Genomic DNA, 6,272 nt, shown 5'->3' on the forward strand with positions numbered 1-6,272 from the left:
GGACATTTCTCAGTGGTAAGTGTTAACAAGTTTGTGGTAATTATAAGATGTGATAAAACAAATTTACTCTCACAGCGTAGGATACAGCGTCTTCTCGACATGATGTTAACCATGTGCAAATTTGACTGTTTACTGTTCTGTGTCCCATAAGAGCGCTGCGCATATATGTGGACCGCACCCGGAGCTTCAGAAGCTCGACGTTTCTCAGTGGTAAGTGTCAAGTGTTAACAAGTTTGTGTACATAAATAATACAATAAATAAGAAATACTTATTTAAAAAATGACAAAAGATTATATCATAACATATAAAATAAAGTAAAACTTTCAATTTGACTTTATTACAAAGTTCACTTTTTTAAAGTGCACTTAAGTGTACACTTAAAGTGCACATTCAATACAATTAAGCACACTTTTTCATAAGGGTTCACATGTTAATAATACACAAGCAACAACAGGAAATCCACACGCAAATTTAACTAGTAAGAAAACATATTTGCAATGTATCTCTTACACAACCTGTGTATCTGATGACATTGGGAGTCGGTATAATGTACCCAGGGTTTCCCTGCCCACTTCTCTGATACCAGGAGGAGTAACAGTTTGACCTCGTGTCAGGCTCTCTTGTCCTTATACTAGGCCTGTCAGGGCTTGATTCCTCCCCAGCACCTGGTGTCCACGGACATGACAGGCCTCTGACTGCAGGATCTGACTGACATGTGTTTCTCCCTGACAAACAAACACAGCTGTGAGAAGAGCACAAGACTTCAGGCGTTCACAAGTTCACAATTAACTACACTCCTCACAAGCCATCTCAAAAATCAGACACGACTGCACCACACACACACACACACACACACACACACACACAGTGACTACATTTGATTCAGGTCATTTTATCTTCTGAGGTTTAAGGCAAAATCAGTAGTTCTGGTTGATGAACTGTGGATTTTAGCAAGTAGATGTGCCGAAAAGGCCTGTTTTTTTTTTTGAAGGTGGGTAAATCAAGGAGTTGAAGCCTTATTCTACTGCTGTCCCTTGCAGAGTATTGCTCATTATTATATGGCTTTCTCACAGTACTGAGCTGACAAATGCAAACTCTGCTCAGCCTTTCACCTCCTTAGAGATACACAGTTTCACCAAGAAATGATGTGGGGACAATGATGTAATCAAAAGGACACTAGAATTCAACTGCAGACTGTGATTTACACAATGAAAAAGTGAAACGACTGTCATTTACTTAAAGTGCATTTTTTTATTGGTCTAATGAAAAATCATGGTTTTGTTCAGCTTGTCTAGAAGCAAATATCTTGTAAAAATGTAAAGAAATTATTTATTATGTTTAATGTTCCCCTCACACCAGAGTATTCATGTGCAGAACATATACTAGCTTTACTGACTGCAGAGTTTTATTATTTTTCTGGTGTTTTTTTTTACATTGAAAAAATGGTAACCTAAAATGAGAACATCTAAATTAACTTGTTTTATTCAAATAAAAAAATATATTATTTAACATGACTCATTCCACCTAAATACAGACTGTATAAAAACATGGACGTAGTATCCGTGACGTCACCCGTAGTTTTCTGAAGAGCGTTTTTGAAGCTCAAAGTGGGCGGAGCCGGCCGTCACCATCTTGGCAGCGCGTATAATCGAAAATGGGCAAAGAGGCAGGAGCTGGTTGCTGAAGCCACGCCCACCTAGCTCACGGCGGTGACAGCAGCGGCAATCCACCTGTCACTCAAGTGGCCACGCCCTTAATTATACAGAACTTTAAGACTTAATATAATTTAAACGGATGAGTTATAAAAAAATTCACCCCCCTCACAGATGTCATGAAGGGCAAAATTAGCTATATAGTAGTGCTGGGCGGTATACCGGTTCATACCGAATACCGGTGTTTATTTTTGTTATGATATGAATTTTTTAAATACCGCAATACCGGTGTATGCCGCTTAAACAACGTTCGGAACGCGACACTGTTTGAAAGGGGTCCGTTTTCACTGTTGCACTGTGGTGAGGGAACAGCTGTATGTGTTACTAAGCGTGAAAGTTCCAAAACTGAAGCTGTAGAACTAATAGAACGTGATGACACAGAAGAACTCATCCACAATATCCACATTGACCGCCACAAATATCCACCGCCCCCTGCCATCAGCTCCCGCGTCTCACACACACGAAAAGTTGGGCATTTTAACATGGGGAGTCTATGGGACTGACTCCCTTTTGGAGCCAGCCTCTAGCGGCCAGTCTATGAATTGCAGTTTTAGTCACTTCCGTGTTGGTTTCACGAGAGAGACCGGAAGGTTGCCGCTTGTGTATTACGTAACATAAAATATAATAACATTAAAATGAAACATTGACTAACAAAGTGTTCTTACTTTCATATTAATGAAATTCTACTTTCATATTAGGGCTAATTTAGCTAGGTTTATGGTGAAATTAAGTTTTAAAAAGCCAAATTATTATATACTGACCAACATTAAAGGGGTCATAGGATGCCCATTTTCCACAAGTTGATATGATTCTTTAGGGTCTTAATGAAAAGTCAAACTTTAAGGTTTGAATGAAACTACAAATAGAATTTGTGAAGAACATATATTTGGAGTTTAACAAATTAATTAACAAATTAGAGTTGTTTTTTTTTAAGTTGGTCCAAAGTAGAATTTTTTCAGTGCATATAAAATATGCTGACAACAACATTTTCTGGATGTTTTCTAGAAGTTCTGGACATGTTCCACTGCTTATTTGTTTATTTATTTGAAGTTCTTTCAGCTCATTTGAACATATTTTTACCATTCCGAAGTCCATTTCTCAGAATTCCACAGATTTTCGGCCCAGAAAATGCCATATGATTCGGTCTGGGCTCGCTTATATTAATTAGTTAGCTCTTTTTAATCTTTTAATCTATCAAAGCAGCAGGTACCATCCACCCTGTCTCCTCACGATCAGGAAATAAGCATTAGGATAAATCTGCTTAAATATCATATACTGACATCATGTTCCTAAAACAGTTTCCATCTTCTCAAGACAATGTGAGACAGAGGGACAGACGGCCTGAACGTGGATAATCTGACAGAAGAATCTGCCTCATCAAAAACAGAAGCTGCCCTTTAAAGGGGTCATATGATGCTTTTTTAAAGATCATTATTTTGTGTATTTGGTTCCTCTATGACGCTGCTCCTATTAAGCGCTGTTGGAAGTGAATGAATCGATTCAGCATTTCGAAACCTCCGTAAGGATGCATTTAACTCGACAAAGAGGTCTAATAAAGGATGTGTTGATCTCGTGAATTAGGGAATTTTACTATATAAATATTTTTTAATTGGATGTTTATATGGGAATATTACATGACACGCTAATCCTTTAACAATGCATTGGTGGAAAAAAACGCACACCTTTTGGACAAATCTGCCACAAATATTTGGACAAAAGTGCCACAAATACTGCCTAACATTCTACATTTAAATTCAAATAGGTCAGATATAGATCTGGAGCTTCTTCTCGGACTGTAAGGTTGCTTTCAGGGGAATAAAAAACTGATCCAGTCCTCAAAGAGTCGAGGAGAACCTGAGGGAGATCATGCCATGCTGCATTAACATGAAGGCCGTCAGTCCCCAGCAGGGCCGTTTCTAGCCAATTTGACGCCCTCGGCGAAATCCCTATTGGCCTTTGAACTTAGCTTTATTGCATGGCAAAAAAAAGTGTTACCTTGCCAAAGCACTGACAGAGCCCACTGATCTAATGGCGTTGTTGAGCGCTCCAAATGCAAACTTTGCATGCAACAACCAGGCAGCAATTGACAGCACTCTGATCTAGTGGCATACAGGCATCGTCAGATTGACAGTACTCTAGCCCAATAATGTTGGGGGATCCAGTGGGAGCGGCAGTCATATTTCATATTTCACTCTTTATCACAACCCTGCTAAAAGTGCCAGTACGTGTGCTCATTGGCGCCCCTTCAGCTGGTGGCGCCCTAGGCGACCGCCTAGCTCGCCTATGCCTAGAAACGGCCCTGGTCCCCAGACAGAGGAGTTCTCTGTCTCTATGCTTGCTTCATTTCTTGATAGAATTATGTAGATATAGACATAATGATGAATTTATTCCACTGAAAATCTGCTTGGGGATCAATGACATCAATAGAACTGGACTACACATTGAACATATTCGCTTAAACGCAGAGCTGTGTATATTGGGTTTCAGAAACCCAATATGATTTGATTTTTATTTCACCAATTTATTTTAAAAGACAACCAACTGAAAGGTGCAATAGTGAACGTCAACACTACGAATTATGACATCACACTATGACACTGTACTTAAAAACACGTTACAAAACCCATTGCAAGAAAAGCAAGCCTTCAATCTCTTCACTGTGAAAGACTGAGAAGAGAGTAGATTACTATGTGCAAAAAACCTCTCATTTAAAAAAAAAAATGCATTTGCATCAAATCAACTGAATGCACAAGTATAAAAACAAGTGCTTGTTACAAAGAAAAAATCGTTGCTCTGTATCTAAGCAAAGTTGTGCATCAAGAAATTTTTACCACATATACTGTATAAAACTATTAGAAATTCACAGATTATACCAACATATGCAGCCATGTTTGCATTGAATAAAATGACACACCACATATATATGGTTTCATACATAAATGAGATTTGGAAATTAAAGTATCTTTAAACAGTCCAGTTAGGTGGCTCAAAGCATATTTTAAAAGGTGCAAATACAATTTAATATTATGTAATATAAATATAATTTAATATAACAAGTATAAATATTTTTTTAAATAATTTCAAAATAATGTTCTTTTATTTTTTTTTATTAATTTAAAATTGCTGTTTTTAAATTAAAATGATTCAATAATTGAATCATGTGATATTTTAATCATATTTATTTTTTGAATTTTATATTTTCATTCATTCGTTTTCATTTTTCCATAATCATAAAATATCAATTTCATAACATTATTTTTGCTATTATAACTCATGTGTAAATGTATTTATTCCACCTGCTGTATATGCAGAATTTAAACACATTTTTGTGCCATATATGCTGCTTTAGGTGCAGTTTCTGTGCCTCCTTTGCAGCCTAAACACTATATACAGTAAAATTGTGCATCGATTTCAGGAGACAATACAACAGGAGCAATGCAGACACCAACATATATAACCTATGTTTGCATTTAACCTTACTATGGCACATATGTCCTGCCTCTTGTTTCAAATAATTAGGCATCCTCACTATTCTTTTAACGCTGTAAAATAGGTCATAAATGGCAGCAAGTGTTTCACGTTTTACACAAAAAGTCCACTGCTGCTGCTAATTTCTGACACATGACTGGAGCTGTGGGTGCAGCTAGCATGGATGATGTATTTCTTCAATGCCTTTACCGCATTGTTCACCACTATTCCCATCACCGTTTACACCCGGCGCTCCTTATTCTTGTCAGCTTACATATATAATGCTCATGCCACCTATGAAATGTTTTCTTCCATTCAGGCCTGTCATTTTACATTGACACTTATTGGGCTTACAAGCAACTTTCCTCAATGTGGTCCAATGGGCAGTGTGTTGGAAAATGCAGCATCGTGTGGATATAAATACCAGGCCTGGCTTTCTTAAACACAAAACAAGCGGTTGTCATTTACAACAAGCACAATATCGGCTCAAGACACGGCCCAGAAATGACTGCAGTGTGTGGCCAGCACAGGCCGGTCGCTGCATTCACCGTACAGGACTCAACGGACATCATAACAGCGAACGTGGATCACTGTTCTCCAGCACGGACATATGCGACTCACTGCGTCCTTACCTGCACACCCACTCCTGAGGATGAATGATTATGGCACAGATCAGCGCGGAAAGATGCTTCTCATGCGATGTATGAATAATCCCGGATGGATTCAGCGCCGTCTCTTTTCTCTGGCATACTTCAGTCAGGTACGCGGCGCGCGGATGCGATGAGAAGAAGGGGATGCGTGGCGCAAAACGACACTCGGTCCTTTCGATGACACCGGTCAGTGCGCGGCTTCTTCAAGGGTGATATCACACGCATCACATTAAAAATGTGTCTGAGGCCAGATTTGCTTGCTCGGTCAGATCGCCGGTGTGCTCGGATATCCCGTGCACCGGATACGCGCGCGCTCCTTCTCTCTCTCTCTCTCCCTGCGCTCTCAATAACTCGGAGGATACAGCAGCAGTGTGATGGGGAAGCCACGCACGCACACACACACACACACACACACACACACACACACACACACAAACACACA

The 6,272-nt window shown here is 39.2% G+C and overlaps 1 protein-coding gene across 1 annotated transcript in view; it reads left to right on the forward strand.

Moving 5' to 3' along the window:
• The first annotated feature begins 1,142 nt into the window (after positions 1-1,142).
• The window catches only part of LOC107670601 (flavin reductase (NADPH)-like), a 7,496-nt gene continuing 2,366 nt past the window's right edge, over positions 1,143-6,272 (forward strand). Inside the window, exons 1-2 of the mRNA XM_016463244.1 lie at positions 1,143-1,147; positions 1,602-1,605. The gene's annotated coding sequence lies outside the window, so the exon portion shown is untranslated. The remainder of the gene's footprint in view (positions 1,148-1,601; positions 1,606-6,272) is intronic.

This window comes from Sinocyclocheilus anshuiensis, unplaced genomic scaffold, assembly GCF_001515605.1.
Source record: "Sinocyclocheilus anshuiensis isolate Anshui unplaced genomic scaffold, SAMN03320099.WGS_v1.1 scaffold140, whole genome shotgun sequence".
NCBI lineage: Eukaryota > Metazoa > Chordata > Actinopteri > Cypriniformes > Cyprinidae > Sinocyclocheilus > Sinocyclocheilus anshuiensis.